At 42.6% G+C, this 17,771-nt stretch overlaps 1 protein-coding gene and 1 long non-coding RNA gene across 2 annotated transcripts in view; one reads left to right on the top strand and one right to left on the bottom strand.

Moving 5' to 3' along the window:
- The window catches only part of Agps (alkyldihydroxyacetonephosphate synthase), a 111,064-nt gene that overhangs the window by 91,280 nt on the left and 2,013 nt on the right, over window positions 1-17,771 (bottom strand). The window lies entirely within an intron of this gene.
- On the top strand, window positions 50-13,217 carry LOC129383566 (uncharacterized). The gene is made up of 2 exons (XR_008611457.1): window positions 50-136; window positions 11,596-13,217. It is a non-coding gene; the product is annotated as an uncharacterized lncRNA (long non-coding RNA).

Here is a 17,771-nt window from a genome sequence, read left to right on the forward strand (position 1 = left end):
CTACCTGAACACTGCTTGAAGGAGCAAGCTCTACAGCATCACTTATGCTCCTTTCCATGGGTTGGCAAGAGGAACTGTGGCACGCAACTCTACAGGCACCTGTGCTCTTCACTACCTTCGGAGGAGAGATGCATTGGTATGCTGTACATATATTTGACTGTGGGTTCCAGCTGCATCTCTTGCATTGTCATTCGATGTGCAGGTAGAGGAGTTACCTATTGGGCGCACATGTTGGTTAACGATACAAAAAGGAAGGTGCTTCTTTGAACACCGATGACCCTGTCCTCCACTTATTTATTTTAATTTTCTTATTTTTGCTGATTATATAAAGGTCGCAGGCAATTAAGCCAAGAGAAGCGTTGGTGTAATTAGCTGTGGTTGAAATTGAAATGTAGAAAATATTGAAAGTCATGAAAGCAGACGAAAGGACCTTGTCTCTGGTGGTGACTGAACCCACAACCTTTGCAGTACACACGCGATGCGCTACCAATTGTGCTAACTTGGGTATTTATGGTATTTATGCCCTGGGAGTGTTAGCCAGCACCATTTAGAGCCATGGTGGGCAGATGTGGAACATCTTTTTTTGCACGATGGTGTCGCGTAACACCTGAACTGAAGAGAGCGGGCATGTGGCTAATAAACCCATGCATGCTACCTAAAGGCATCAAAGCTATGAGGTTTCAAACCCTCGCATGAATGAATGAGAAGGAAAACGGGCTTCATTTTTTTAAAATCACGACCATATAAAGCCAGCAGGCAATGAAGCCAAGAAAAGCATAGGGGTAACTAGCTGTGGTTGAAACTGAAATGTTGAGTTGGCTCTGCGGCCATCTATCAAATTTCACCGCAATGCATTATCATAACTCAATGGGCAGCACGTTTAAAAATTATAATTCAGAAGACTGCCAGAATTTCAACAAATGAGCAGTTAGCAAGAATGATAGTGTATGCCCTTCTAATATTCTTCGTATTTATGGCACTTATTCGTAACTTTTCCGCTGTGTTATATCAGTGTTTTAATTCGGACCAAAACTGTGCTATAATGTAGCAAAGAGGTTATGGTCTAGTGGCGTAAATGTGCATGTTAATAAGAGGGCAAATCGCCTTAACGTTAACTGAGAGTTGCTTAAACTTGGGCAGCCTTCCGAAATATACTTTTTTTGAAGTTGCTGTCCATTGAGTTACACTGGTGCACCGTGTCATGCGAGCTACCGCAACGAGATGGCGCTATGTACACGGTCATGTAAGATGCGGAACAACGCCTCTGGGAGAGCGGACCAGACCGTGTAAGCCGAGCCCTCATGTAGCCGTGCTTGTTTTGCATACACAACCTAGTAAACAGTTCCAGTTAACACTTACGTTTTGTCAATCACGTATGCTCGTCACCCGACCATGACATGGAGGCAACGGTGGGATACTCGACAACGCTGTGAGAAATGCACCACGCAAGTAGAAGTCTACACCTACAGCGCACTGCGGTGAATACGAAACTTTGCTACCCATGGCTTCACCTACAGTGTCCACAGCCCAGCACGCAGCTCCACTAAACTCGTTTGTCGTCAAACTGCCGGAAAAACTTGATTTTCGGCAGCCCGAGGAGTAGAAACGGTGGCTCACGAGAAGGGAGTGCTATAGAGCTATCTCCAGACTAAAGACGACGACGAGACGCAGGTGAACACACTCATTTATGCCATGGGTCGTGAAGCCAAAGACGTCCTAGCCTTGCTCAGGGTCTGTGATGCTGAGAAACTCGACTACAACACAGTAATGCAACTGTTCATAAAAAATTTCTTGACACGGATGAACATGATATACGAGTGTGCAAAGTTCAACAGCCAGAAGCAAGACGTGCATGAGACAGCCGATATGTTCATCACCGAACTCTTCAGGCTAGCTGAAGCCTCTGAGTACAGCGCCCTGAAAGAGGAACTGATCTGTGATAGACTCGTGGTTGGTCCCACAGACACGTAGGTAAGTGAGAAGCTGCAACTTAATGCTGAGCTTACTCTGGAAGCCGCTGTCAACGCTGCTCGCAACATGGCAACAATCAAACAGCAGCAAAAGGACCTACGGCCACAGCTACAATCACTTGAAGCTGTAGACACCATGCACAGCTTCTCGAAGAGCAAAGGAAAGTCAAATAATTCTCGTAAAAACCAGCGTGACCAAACTGCGCTGACATGCAAGTGGTATGGCTCAACAAGACACCTATGGTTCACCATCACACGCTATGTGCACAGCGAATGGCAAAACATGCAGTGCCTGCAGTAAAAAGGAACACAGCTGCCATATGCTTTTCCGCTTCCAAAAAGCAGAACAAAATGCACATACCAAGCTGTTTTGGAAGAGGTTTACTTGGACAATTAACTGACCAACAGGATCCTGGGCCATGAAAAATCAATGTGGTGGTCAATGGCTTCAAGGTAGACACTGGTGCAGATGTGACTGCCATGCCAACAAGCCTCTACGACGAACAAGTCACGGGAAACCTGAAGCAAGCAAAAGAACAGCTGCTCGGACCCGGCAGGACCAAAAAAAGCAACGGTTAGACCGCTACCGTGTGCTGAAATGGCTGGTTGTGTCAAGAACAAATTTATGTAATAGACAAGCTGCATGACGCACTTTTTGACGTCCCCCCGCAATCAAATCCTTCAATGTCCAACCAAGTCTCCTAGAAGTAGCGGAGTCAAAAGGCAAGGTCAGCGACCCAGCCAACATTTTATGCCACTACCTCTACCTGGCTACAGACCTGGGCCTACCTTCTCAGGACCGATTACAATATATCGCTACTCCCTGATGCCAAGCGGTGTGCTATTATGTACTCGGGGCGAGTACCTCTGCCCATGTTGCCGAGTGTCCAAATGTGAGTTGGAGAGAACGGAGAGCCTGGGTGTCATCATAAAGGTCGAAGAAACCACAGAGTGGCATGCACCTATGGTAGTGGCTAAAAATGAAGGAGGCGAGCTTCAAATCTGCAGTGACTTTGGAGGGTTAAAATAGAACATTCTGTGAGAATGAGTCTTAGTGCCCACCATCAATGATTGCCTGGCCAAACTCACCGGAGCTGCCTGGTTTAGCAAACTTGATGCTATAGCCGGATATTGGTTACTGGTTACCAGAGTCCCAGAGGTACAACACTTTCCTGAAGCCAATTGGCCATTTTAAGTTCCTCCGATTGTCCTTCAGAATTTCCACAGCAACTGAATTTTTCCACAGGGAAATGCTAAGACTGCTAGAAGGCCTGGACGGCCAAGCATGTCTGCAAGACAACATAATAGTGTTTGGCCGCACGAAGGCAGAACATGATGCACGACTGCACAAAGTACAGTGCTCACGGAATGAAACGCGTCAATTTAGGGCTAAGTAATGCGCATACTTTCGCTTCAACCGGCTGCAGTTCGTGTCACATCGACGTAATTCTGGCGCGTACACTTACGTACACTTCGTGACCAAATTCCTAGCGACATGACATTGTGCTCTCGCGTACTTTGCACATATGTAGGGTTGTACTAAATGCTCCGTGTCCTATTTCAATCCGTGAGCACTTTACTTCAGCACCTGCAAGAAGCTGGCATCACCCTAAACGCAGGAAAGTGTGTACTACACCAGCACTAAAAAATCGGGCCCCTTGGTTAACCCCCTTCTCGTTCATTACATAACGAGGGTCTCGAATCTGGCAACATTGGTGCCTTCAGATACTACGTGTGGGTTTATTGACCAGTTGCCTTCACCCAAAAAGATCACATACTCGTGATGCCTGCGACAGAAAGGATGCTCTACATATCGCCAAGGTTTGTGAGTGGTGGCACTGGCTAACAATCCCAGGGTTAATTCTAGTAGTAACATAAATACCCCAGAAAATAGATGGGAAGACGGTGCTGTGTTAGCTCGATCGGTAGAGCATCACACACGTAATGCGTAGATGTGGAATCGTTCCCCACCTGCGGGAAGTTGTTTCTTCATCCACTTTCAGTTCCATTAAGTTATAATTTCTTTATTTCAATTAGTAAGTACAAGTAATTTTCCCTGTGTTGTCCTTGGTGCCTTTGTTTGTTGGCGTCTTATGATTAATAAAAATCGGGCCCCTCGGTTAACCTGCTTTCTTCTCGTTCATTACATAACAAGGGTCTCGATTCCGGCAACATTGATGCCTTCAGTTGGCATGTGGGGCTTTATTGACCAGTTGCCTTCACCCAAAAAGATCACGTACTTGTGATGCCTGCAGCAGAAAGGATGTTCCACATCCACCGCGTGTGTGCCATGTTTTCTAAGAAAGCAGGAACTATTCATATAATCTCTCTGGAAGTTCATAAAAGAGGGGGAGGGAGGAAAGATTGCAAAGAAGGGAACAGGGTCAAACAAATTGAGGTGTAGCAACCTGTGTAAACCGAAAGCAAAAAATTCATACACATACTTGTGAGAAATAAAGAAAAAAAGAATAATTACACAGTCATTCTTTGATATTAAAAGAGCTTCTGATATCAGTTGTGAATTCATGTTTCTACTTCTGCCAAGAATATATTTCAAGTTGTGGATGACAAGTGCATGTGTTACAATGCTCACCTACATTGGTCTTACTTTGTTTTTATATTCTGCAAATGTTCTCTTGCCCTTTCATCAGTGCAGTGTCCAATTTGGCTTGTGCAGAGCTTACCAGAAGTAAGAGGTTATTTGGTAAACCATTCATATGGCACAATTCATGAACGGTGTTGCATGCCTTTTGTTAAAAGCAGCTGTATTTTTACACTCAAGCGTGGGAAAATAGCTTAGATGGCTTCTTCGGAACCAGCAGCACGAATGGGGCCCCATATTTGTCATTAACCTTCTTCATTGAGTGCAACTGCTGTGCTCATGAGGCAGTGCCTCTGGCTGCTTCAAACTGCGCACTGTTACCTTTGCTGCTTTCCACTCCTGAAGTTCTCGCAGTAGGGATTCTGAGATTCCGATGATGAGAGTGAGGGAGGCCAGCTGTTATGAACATGCCAACGTGAGCACAAAACCTATTGTGCCTTGTGTTAATACACATTTTTAGAGCCTATTCAAGGCACATTGGGCAATTGTGGGCTTAACATGGATTTAGGCTGGTTCATACAGTAGCTAACCTTTCTTTGCTCTTAGTTGGTAACTTCAGGAAACATGCGTTAGGGTGAGCATCAAATGTTTACCTAAGATATGCAGCATATTGTCAATGGGTTAATGAAGTTGAGTCTGACGAAGTCTTGTCCGGTTACGAAGAGTCAAGGGAAAAAACAGAACTGACACCGACCAAAGTGAAAAATTATTTAAAGACACGTGGGAGCCTTGCGTACAATGCTTTCACCATGCGTGTCTCATGTGTAAAGGTTAGTCCTTTTCCGTGCCCATTAAAGACATTTCAAATGTTATCTACCGTATTCTCATGTGTCATATTAGAGTTAGGTTGTAAAAGAATCAAGATATCGATGTATGTAAAAACACTTAGAACCACGGCGTTGTCAAATATCTAGTGATGTAATGTCACAAAGCACAGGAGCATTGCGATTATCACATCTCAAAACCCCTACTGCAAAAGCTTAAATTCCAAATGCAATGAAATTTCACTTTGGCTATATTGGTAATAAATTAGTAAATACTACTGTAGTGATCCTGGCAAAGCTGCGGGGCTGGTATCTAATTTTCTTTTTGATATTCTTTTAATACTGTGTTAGCAGACGACACATGAACCTGGTGGTTAGTGGCTATGACGAGAGTCCATATCGCCTCCAGGTTTTTATCACGGCAGGCAGCTGCAGGTGGTCCCTTATCTCGTAGGCCACACTAAGGTGCCCTGCAATCTGAGTCATGCCTCACTGCCAGTTACTGGTAATTGTGGCATTCATTTCAGTCTCGGTATCAAGATTGCTAGAATGCTGTTTTGTATTTACACTGTTTGAATCATTTTTTTATGCAGCCCTAACTTTTGTTGTAGTTGGGCTTTAAGGGCTGTAAAACAGCAAAAGCCAGCAGTGCGCGCACTTTAAAGCAGCTGAAGCAGCTGGAAGTACTGCCTCATGAGCACCAAGTGATGCACTCACTGCAGAAGGTTGCTGACAAGCATAGGCTCTGAGTTGGGCTGTTTGGTGTTGCGCTACCAAGCCTGATGGTGGATAATCAAATTGTAGCTGTGGCAGCTGCATTTTGATAGGTGTGAAATGCAAAAATGCATGTGTGTTTTGCACTGTATGCACAGTAGAGTAACCAAGGGGGTCAAAATTATTCCAGAATCCCTCGTACTTCATGCCTCATAATCATATTGTGGTTTTGGCAAATAAAACTACAGAATTTGGTTCAATATATTAGTTGGTGCCCTTTGATGTTCCAGTTCTCTAATTTTCTTGCTTATAAAAGCTCTGTTCTTGGTATAAATGATGAATTTGTTAATACAAAAGGCTAACCTTTAATCTAACTTTACTCATTAATTTCCTTTAGTGTCCCTTTTCCATGCATTAAAAGCATGGAACACTAATACATTTGCATTAATTTTTATTTGACTCGTGCTCAACAGCTAGATGCCATAGAAGAGAACTACTACCGTGGGCTTCAAGTTGATAGGTTGCCGTATAAAAGCTTGTCTTTTCTTTTAGAGATAAAAACACCTGAGCCTAGTTTTCTGTCTTTATATAGACTATTGAGATAGGCAAACACCACTTGCATGATAGATCAGTGATTAGTTGTGTTCAGTTTTTGCCCCCACCCCAAAAAAAGAAAGTGAACTTGTGGGATCGTTCTCCACCTGTGGCAAGTTGTTTTTTCATCCACTTTCATTTCGATTAATTTATCATTTCGTTATTTCCCCTATGTTTTCCTTGGTGTTTGTTGGCTTCTTATGATATTACTAGTAAAAATTGGGCCCTCGGTTAACCCTCTTTCTTCTCATTTATTACATAACGAGTGTCTCGAATCAGGCAACATTGATGCCTTCAGGTAGCATGTGTGGGTTTATTGACCGGTTGCCTTCACTAAAAAAAGATCACGTTCTCGTGACGCCTGCGGCAGAAAGGATGTTCCATGTCCGCCGCCAAGGTCTGTGAGTGGTAACGCTGGCTAACACTCCCAGGGTTCTACAAGGAAACATAAATACCCAAGAAAGTGGATCGGTAAACGGCGCCACGCTGCTCAATTGGTAAAGCATCGCATGCGAAATGCGGAGGTTGTGGGATCGTTCCCCACCTGTGGCAGGTTGTTTTTTCATCCACTTTCATTTCCATTAATTTATCGTTTCATTATTTCATTTATTAAGCTCAAGTAATTTCCCCTATGTTGTCCTTGGTGTCAGTGTTTGTTGGCTTCTTATGATATGACTAATAAAAATAGGGGCCCTCGGTTAACCACCTTTCCTCCTGCAATAACATGTTTCATGGAGGATAACAAAAGCACGCTTGACTTTCTTTAAAAAAATATGCTTCATGTACACAGTTTCTGCGTCCTTGTCTGTTTGCAACCTAAAAGCATGAAAAACAGCTAGTAAAAGGCAGCAGAATATTTTAAACGAACTGCTGATATTGCAGTAATAAAAACTCTTCACAAAGAATAGCTAATAAAGATATTTTAGAAATTTCAGTGGTTTTCTGAAAATAAAATTGGCTTGGAAAAGGTTAATCTTGTATGGGGCACTAAGAACAGTAGTAAAACAAATGAGTCACCTAACGCAATCTGTGTAATGAATATAGGATAAGTGCTCTATAAAAAATTACATGTTTTCGATGAGAGATGGTGATTATTTTCAGACACATGTCGATCTTTATTTGCTAATGTGGAAAACCACAATCACTTCCCTCTCAGCTCTCTCAGGGCTCTGCAACTAACCTCATGTGTTGGAAGATAGGGAAACACCCACGGCTCATATGTTCAGCCATGTGGCTACTGTAGTTACTTGTGCAAGTTCTGGGTTCACCCACTCCCTCATTGAAACATTGATAATGATTACGGTTACTAATACTCATTTCCATCCAGGAGCCAAATCAGCTTGTAGTTGATGCTAGTCCTGTTGACAGGTCTTTATCCTTGTTTCTTCCTGCTATCATACTTCTAAGAATAAATAATCTTGCATACTATTGCTGAAAGCTGGGAGAGTTGGTTACTGGCATTAGGAAACATAGTTACTACACTATAAGATGAAACACATGAAATGCACAGGATGAGCACTACACATGAACTTGTTTTAGTACATGAGTGCGATTATATGCATGCATGAAATGCTCAAATTTGCAGCAAAATTTGACTATACGTGACATATAACATACATCACTCATTCTATTTTGCATGTACCGTACATCTTTTTCAAGTAATCAATTTTTATATTCGAGATTTCAATAGAAGGTGTGCTATTGCATTTATCGGTTTGTCTGGGAAGGCCCTTATATATCAGTGTGCAATTTTAGCCTTACATTTTCTGAGTATGTTGTGCTGTTGTATTTTGCCATGTATTGACATCTTTTACAATGTCCTGCAAGTGTTTCAGGCCTTGCTAACACGCTAACCTGCGCAGAATGCTCAGCCTGTCTTTGAGGCACCTTTGAGTGCCTTTAATGCCTTCAGCAGCAAGTGTTATACCCGTCACACGAGCATGCCAAAGGTCCTTTGAAGTTAAGGAGCATTGAGCTTTCAAAGACATTAGTTCAACGGATATATGTCGGTGCTACATGGTCTCCAGGTAGTCTCCGTTGAAGCTTTTAACAGAAACCGCAATGTATCCTTAGCGCTACCATCACCTTGAAAGTAATAAAAAAATATGGCCCAATGCGTCTTATAATAAATTTGTCACATTTTTTTCAGCAACATTTATTTTTCCTAATACATAGAAACATCAAAACAAAATGCACACGTAGTAAAGGCATTACTTTATCACAAACAGATGTATTTATTGTAATGATGGCCACCATGTGTACCGCTTCGTACACCGCACATTGGCGTCGATTATTCATTGTTGCCTTTGCTTCAGCTGCTTTGTTTCGTTCGTTGTGGCTAGGTAGCGGTAGGTACACGTAAACGCTGTAAAAACTAAAAAACAAAAGTTACAAGGAAAGATGTGCAGAAAAAAGCCAAGGAGACTGGGATGCCTAGCAGCCACTAACCAAAGAACCAAATCGCACATGGCAACCGTGTTGTGTCGAGGTTGCTGCTGACGACAGGCCGTACCGGTGTTGCTGTACCGGCGCTTTCATGATGGAGATTGCGGGTGTCCCGAAAGTGTTTAGTACTTTAGTAACAGTATTCAGTACTTATAAGCTCGTTCTGAAGAGGTAAAAATTGAACTTCCATATCTTTAGATTATTTTTTCTACTGTCAGACGCCCTCTAGGCTTGGGAGTATTCCCTTGAGGTTTCAAAGGACGAACGCGCACTCCTTTGACTCAAAGCCACCTTCCAGTAGGGCTCCTTTGCTGTGCCTGTGTGACAGTGCACATTCTCCCTTGAAGTAAAGGATCTTTGGTTCAAAGGACTTTGAAAGTGCCCGTGTGACTGGGGTATTATGTAGGATAGACCAGGATTTGTGGTAATGGCAGGCTGCAGGAGCATTGTGCACAGATGTAGGTGGTAACAGCATCTGGATATCTCACAAAACATTGCAAACATGCCAAACTGTGCCAAACTGTGACTGTACACATGCAGTTTGCAAATATAAGGCAGGGAAGTGCAGATTTGTATACTAGGTCTTTTCCATCCAAGAAACCAATAACTGCATTAACAAACCTTCTACAGGGGTCTTGAATAAAGAAGTTGGTTACTTGAACAATATGATGTATGACATGGGTGCATCATGAATCACATAGTTTATATGTCGTGTATTGTGAAATTTCCTGCGAATGTGTCGTTTTTATGTATGTAATCATTGTTTAGTGAGGTTGCTTGATGTCCAGCACCCATTCTCTGCATATCATGTTGGTATTTTGTTTTGTCTTAGAACTGTAATTGTTTCATAAAACCTTACATTGCTAAAATTAGACTTTGGGGCAGTTTGGTCTTTTCATCCACATTCTTGTTTTTGTCATTTCCCTTACCATGCAAGCATTTTTCTGGAGCACTTGCAGTATTTCGTCATGCTCTTGCGTTTACAAGCCAGATGTCTGTCTCTGAACAGCTCAAACCACTTGTAGCATGCAAATCTGATGCATCCTCAATAGAACTCCATAGTGAATGTATTGCTAAAAATATTTTTCAGGGGATGAAGCACTTCTATAACTACAGAGTTTTGCAGCAATAAAGAAGCAGAATGCTTGCATCTGTGTAATGTATATATAATATTTTCTTTGTATCATCTTTTATCTGACTGTCTGTCAGCATGGTAACATTGCATATTATCTTCTTAACATTCATGAGTTCCAAATAGCTACTATAATCTTTTTGTCCTCACATTTTCTGCAATATCCTTCACCGGAAGGACAACTAGCAGTTCACTTGATTTACCACTTACAGGCAACAAATTAACCATAATAGTAGTGTCATGCCTATTGCTTAAAAGCTCCTAAACGATTTTGCACATCTGAAAGTTCCTTGAATTCATGCAAGCAGGTGCTGCTTATATGATGGCTGAATGCTCATGTGATTGGTTTTTAGGCCAATGTGAAAGAAAAACGCCAGTACCTATGTGTTGCTTTATGATGTTGACCTGTATTTATTATTACGTTGGTGAACTGTGTGTGCACTCTGAAGATATGCACATTACTGCTGGTGTTTTGTATAATCTGTGTATAATACAACAACATATATTATCAAGAACACATTCATTTTATTAGTTTTTGTAATATGTTGTCATGATTTCCTTTCTTTGTCAGTGCTGCAAGGCGTCCTAATACCTAATTAAAGAGCTTCTGCAGATATAAAGAGTTGATTCAAAATTTCAGAAACTTTTAATCACTGCAGCTATAGATTTTTTTAATATAAGCTTTCTTCACTACAAAATGGGGGTTCCTAAATTGGTTATTTGCGCCTATGAACCACCCAAGCTGGATGAGAATACTTTTCAGAAATTGCTCGAAGGTCTATTATACTTAAGTCAGAATAAGAAGATACTCTTTGCAGATAAAAAACATTAATGGTCTATCTCACATAATGAAACATTCTGGAAGGCCTTGTGGTCATTCGTCGAAACACTTGTTTGTAGCTTTGTCAGTGCCGTGATGTTTCAACCTTAGCCTACAAGATAACGATACTCACACCATGTAAAATTTTCGCTAAGTATTCTGTTTGTGCATTCTGCGACTTAAAAGGAAGAGGTCCGGACACTGACCAAAATGGTTTAAAGTAATTATTTGAATTTTTGAAGTTATTTGAATTTATTTGAATTTGAAAACGTAAAAAACTATTTTAAACATTTTGGTCGGTGTCTGGACCTCTTCCTTTTAGTATGCATCATCCCGACCAGACGGGCTTTCGTCATACTCTCCACTTCATCCAGTCTGCAACTGTACAATGGGCTGTAATTTTTCCTAAAATCTGAGGTGGCCAAGATGCACTTGGAGTGGTAGCATTGAATGGCCCAGCACTGTTGAATAATTGATGATGCTATGTTTAAATATTCATGCGATGTCTGTTTGCAATACAATAGTACATAATCTATTTACGTTTGGTTTTCCAGAATGCTCCCTATCATGCACTGCCATCTCAACAGTACCATGGCTTTTTGTGTGGATTCCTTCCCTTTTGAAGGCCACCACTGTTTGCACAGCATCACAGCCTGCCTGCCTTGATCTTGCGGAAGAAGAAAATACAAAATGCCTATTTTTTGAAATGCATGCATGGCTCCATGCAACACCACCTGTCGTCGGGGTGTTAAGGCTTTTTGCAGAGAAAATGTAATGACGCCTTATGTGTGCCCTGGTGGCAAAGTGTTTGCCTCTTTGCCTGTGTAAAAATTTCACACTTATGGATACTGTTAAGGGTTCCTGTATCATATTTTCTTTCACATCCTAAGAAATTTTTGTTTCATTATAAAACTAAAAATTATAGTTGAATTGCTGCTTTGTGTGATATGCAATATTCAGCTGAAGGTGATCAGCAGAGGTCGAACAAGTGTTATATCAGGTGGAGAAATTTTTTTGAGAAGTGGACTTCTTCGTTAGGGTAACAACCGTTTTCCTTGGCAGTATTTATATAGTTCACTTTTCTCCACTCCATGGATATCCAGCAAAATGAGTGAGTGCATAGAGAAGGTGAGGTAAGTTTAAATGCTCACCATGGGGGTTTAGTTGGGGTAGCAAAGTGCGTAGAAGTATGGGAGTTTGGCAGGTTGCTGGCACCAATTTCTATGAGTGATCTTGTTGTTTGTGTCTATGTCAGTTATATAATACGAGGCATCTTCTGAGGCCAGAAATATTGAAAAAAAAACTCCTTATATTTGTGGAAATTCAGTATGTGCCCCTGGGGCTACTGCGAGCACTTGGGGCCACTGGGTAGATGCAGCTTTCCAATGAACTTTTTTGACACAAACTTCTGTATGTATACTGGGTGTGTGCCACTGCATATGTGCCACTCTTTAATGAACCTCTTTGATGCTGACTTAGGTCATGGGGCATCACAACACAAACCTATGTAGCGACATCTGTGTATGCAAGTAAGTGTGAGCTGGAATTGTCTGCTTGGATTTTCTTTCCCTGACGACGACTAGTCCCCTTGTTGAATTAACTTCAGCCTGAGATATCACCTGTTTGTCTACTGTTATCACATTATGCCCATTTTGCTGTGAACTTGTCATGTTCTCTAGCTGGCAAGCTTGAATTTCAGGTACTGCACGCTAAGGAAATTGATTCAGAGTGGGTGGTACCACCTCTGCTTTTTCTTTGCAGCTGTGTGTTACATGAGAGAATAAATTGTACGTAGATGTCTATTAGAAATAGCATAGGTATTCAAAGGTACTTTCATTATGTTCTAGGTCATTGGTGCAGTCTGGCCTCCTTTGCATCATTTTTTGTAGCATGCTTTTTACATGCAAAAACAAATGTGGCCTGTTCTAATGCATGCAAGGACTGCCAAATAGCTCATGATGTTTTGAGCTGCTGAATTTCAGTCTTGGCTGCACTTGTGGATTTTCAACTGTACTGAAGCTTGCAATATGCTTGAATTTCCTGTCAAACTGGTTTGCTTGTTTGTATCCATTTATTGAATTATTTCACTTTCATTATGCTAATAGTCATTGATTGTACTATCATGCTGGCACATTTGATTCTGGAACTGCAATAAATTTCCAGACATTTTATTGATTTGTCATGGTTTTTGCACTCGTCAGACACAATCTACTAAACACACACACAAAACGAACTCCCTTCAACCTCGTAAAATTCCCATAAAGTGCATAATAAACTCCCAGACCTACCTGTAAAAGCTCTAATAAGGAGCTAAAATGCATTCCCAAAACATCTGTTTAAAACTCCCTTAGTAAAACAGCTCCCTAAAGCTGTAAAAATTCACTCCCAAGCATTCTCCTATATGTTCCCATAAAAAGCAAAAATCGAACTCTCAAAACTATACATAAGTGCTCCCTTAAGCAGAGCTCCCAAAATATGGGAACGGTTGCTCCCAGGTTTACACCTAAGCACTCCTACAAGGAGGTAAAATAATTTCCCAAAGGTATCCTTCAAAACGCCCTTAAGAAGCCAAACGTTTCCGAAAATATGTACGTAAGAACTCCCATCGCTTCTCCTATAAATTCCCATAAGAAGCAAAATAAAATACCCATGTCAACTTGTAAAAGCTCCCAAAGCTCCTCATAAGAACTTCCATAGTTCTGGTGTTCAAAAGAGGAATGAAAAACTCCCAACGTTCCCCATATAGACTCCTGCAACCACTCGGGGGTTGGTGTTCAAAGGAGAATTAAAAACCTCCCATAATTCTCCATATAGACTCCTGCAACCACTCAGGGGTTGGTGTTCAAAGGAGAATTAAAAAACTCCCATAATTCCCCATATAGACTCCTGCAACCACTCAGGGGTTGGTGTTCAAAGGAGAATTAAAAAACTCCCATAATTCCCCGTAACACCACCAAACACAAGGGTGTGAAAAAAAACTCCGTTCGAATGGAGGATATTGTCCTCCCTTAAGGGCTGAAGTTATGCAACGAGGCCAAAACTCCCTAAAAGGGTCAAACCTGTTTACAGTGTATAGCCACGCGCGCGCTAATATTGTAGTGCTGGTGCATACATTTGCCGCACAACTTAGTAGATGGCTTTTTTTTTTTTTTGCATCTCGCAGGGAGACCCCACAATTGTGGGTACTATTATTCGCAAACTCGCGTGCGTGTGACAGCATGTGCGCCCACGTGCATTGAGGGACGCTCGTTATGGCGTGGACTTTGTAATACGCACAGGATAAAAAAAGTACAAGCGTCTAATAACACACGAACTGCAATTTTAAGCAACAAGTATGCAGCACTTAACAACGGCCGACTCAGGTACAGTAACCTCGCGTACCACAGCCGAAGCACCAAGACTTCAGCGCCAGGCCGCGCCACTATGCTGGTTTTCGTAGGTTTTCGAGACTTTCATTGCCAATTTAAAATTATAATTCCTAGTCAAATGACGAACAGCGTGCCGGATTCTATCACTATAAATCATGGCCATTTCATTTCCGTCAACGTCTCAGAACACATTCTGGCCAGTTTTCAGACCCTTTAAGAGCGACATGCCTGTCCCCTGTACGGCCTACAGGAGAGGGGCTGTCCGACCGAATAAAGGTCATAACCGGCGACATCGCAGTATAGGTTTCAAGATCGAGGGTCTATAGATGGTGTGGAAAACGATGTCAGCTTAAGAGACGAGAAAATAGTGGAAGGCGACCCCGCGCAGATATGCGACACGCGGCCGATAACGATAAGCCAAGAATGAGTGGAGAGTAAGTCTCCCTTTCAAGGCAGTCAAAACGCTGCCACCAAGCCGTCCGATCAGCTAGCTCAGCCGGCTATAGAGCGTCGTGCTATATAATAGCGCGAAGGTCGTAAGTTCGATGCCTGCGCAGGTCAGCCTTCTCTTTGCCTTACTTCTCTGTAAGTTTCGCAGGATAAGGAATGTGCTGCAATGAAATGACGCGCCACATTGGAGCCATTACTAATAATTTTCCGGTTTAAACTTCCTTAATTTTTTTTTTTGCCACGGTCAGCTTCTGTAGCGCGAAACACGGCAACGCTGTATATGCTCTTAAATTTTCCTTCCTTCGGCTTCATTAACGTCTCTGCAGCACTCATTCACTTTCTTCTGTCAGCATAAGACGGAAGTATTTGCGAACTTGTACTATGGCTGCAAACAGACTGCTGGCATTATTAACTAAAACTGTATACTCATCCATCAGTTCAGAGTACACATAAAATATACAGAGCCGCATATTTCTTGACAATTTTAGTTAGCCGGCCTTGTTTGTATGACGACATAGTACGGCAAACATCTCAAAAGCTGGACGAAAGGTGAAGTGCACACATACGACGCGGGTGCCATTTGACAAAAAGAAAAAAAAAAAACAGAGAGAAAGAGAGAGAATAAAGAATTGGCAGAGGAATCAGAAGCGGTAGCTTTAGTCAAGACGTCCTGCCAATGTCTAGCGCAGCGTACTCGACTGGCAACTGCTCAGCTGCTAATGTAAGAAGAATGACAGCATTAACATTATGGAACATTATACGGCACCGAACATGGAAACTGTTACTGCTCGCAAATGGTCGGGACAGAGTGTCTGTACTACGAGGAAGTGCGCGTGCCGCGCTGGAGAGGGACAGGGATAATAAACGTCCATTAGTGGTCTATTATCCAGGCCTTTGACCTCAGCCGAAAGAGAATTTCCTCGATGAAGTTGGCTGGCGGCTTCGCGTTCCATCGGGCAGCGGCCCATCTTTCCCAGGAGTTCGGTCGGGGGGGGGGGCGGAGTTTATTGTTGACAAGGGTTTTAGCGTATCGTCGGTAAACTTCTTACCATTTTCGGTTCACCTGTCTACCAGAGAGGCGTACGGCAGCAACATCGGTAGCGACACGTTTTCGTCTTAGGCGAGTGTTAAAAAAAATTAAAAAGGCAAGGTGTTTGAGACTGCGCCGGTGCCGAAAATTTACACTAGCAGCGAACTAGAATGCGATCGGTTACAGCAATATTAGCTCTGTGTTGGCTGAGCTCCGCGCTACCGCTCCGGCAGCTCACGTTGATGCCTCTGCCTATCCGGCAAAACGCCCAGTACGCCTGCGTTTACCGGAATACCGGACACGCTAAAACTCGAGTAACTGAGCCCTGAGCTGTTGCCGCAAAACCGGCCGCTCACGTTCACGTCTCGGGCAAACCGGTAATCCGCAAACGTTGGGGAAGTTCGCCGATAAACAAAATCTGTTGTCTCTTTATGCTTGCGTGTGCATATATATGTAGTATACACGGAAAGTGCGTGTGTGGAACAGAGCCAAAGGCATAACCTGCACTTTATACACCGCGTCTTGCTGCGCAGCAGTAAAGCGCACAATATGCGCTTACGCCTGCTGCTCTTCGATTACTCCACGATGCGACTTCCCACTGGCATAACGACCAGAGTTTCTCCATTGCGCGTCATCAAGCAAAGCACATGGCAGAAAAGTACATTCCGCCGGTATGAAGGAACACTTATGCGATGCGGTCAGCGCGGATTGACGCAACGACGTAATCATCACTGCCTCTTTGATGCGGATTTGTCCCGAATGCTAGGTGGCTATGACGTTCCGCTGCTATAGGCGCGAGGCTAAAAAAAAGGCGACAATTTGATTGAATGTAATCAAACGCGTTCCGTGAAGCTTATTGTTCTTGGCAGAAACATACTTATCTCAGACCCGCGATACCTATTACAATGACAGGATACGGACGAATGTATGCGGCGAGCAGAAAACTTGCACAAGTGACTCCTCAGTTTCTGAATATACATATCCTGCGCCTACTAGCATAGTAGGAGAAGGCCGGTCAGCAATGTTCTTTTTTTCCCCTGAAGAGTCACGCTTATCTACTGGCACTTAAGATGCGAATTTTATTGGCATTAGGATATGTGCCTTCCACCCGGTACGACGTCGCTGATATCGATAATGGCGGACGGGAACATAAAAAAATTCGATTGCATAGCGTGCTTTCAAGCTTACTTTTAGTTTTGAACTGCGTATGGCAGTTTTGGTGCCATGTTATGTTACTAATGCAAGCAGTCTGAGGGACACTTTCTACGATGTGCTTATTTTCTTTCAAACATACAAAACTTTATGCACGGTTCTCTCATTGTCATATTGTCGAAGAATGATTAATAGCCGAATGTGCCGAGCAATTGCGCAATTTGGTTTCAGGGTCGGTTTTAGCGTATCGTAAGGTGTTTGGTGGCATTTTCTTGGCATCAATCCTTTCCTATGCAAGCACCATGAGTAAATTGTATGTCTTCCTACATAAATAAGCACGTGCTCCCTTATCAAAAGTATATGCGATGAAGCCGATTTTCTTGTCCGCTTATGAAAGTCACTTGAAATTGAGGACTGCAGTGAAAACTCGGCATTGCGAACTTTCCACTGCAAGCCTCAATGTAAGTTTGTGCGTCTGAATGACGAAATAAATTCAGTTTCTTGTGGGTTCAGTTTCAGCCTGTGGTCCGTATACTTTTGTTGACGGGTATACAAGGTTCCGGGTTTAGTTACCAGCAACGGCCACTGCGTTCTAGAGGGGGAACGAATACAAAAAAAAATAATAAAAAAATAAAGAAAACATGACTCTCCCACTGCCATGGCCAGGAGCCGCCGTACGTCTGTACGTGCAACAAACAAAGTTAAAAAATTTTGGTAGTTTTACCATGTC

The sequence above is a fragment of the Dermacentor andersoni genome, chromosome 8 (assembly GCF_023375885.2).
Source record: "Dermacentor andersoni chromosome 8, qqDerAnde1_hic_scaffold, whole genome shotgun sequence".
NCBI classification, from domain to species: domain Eukaryota; kingdom Metazoa; phylum Arthropoda; class Arachnida; order Ixodida; family Ixodidae; genus Dermacentor; species Dermacentor andersoni.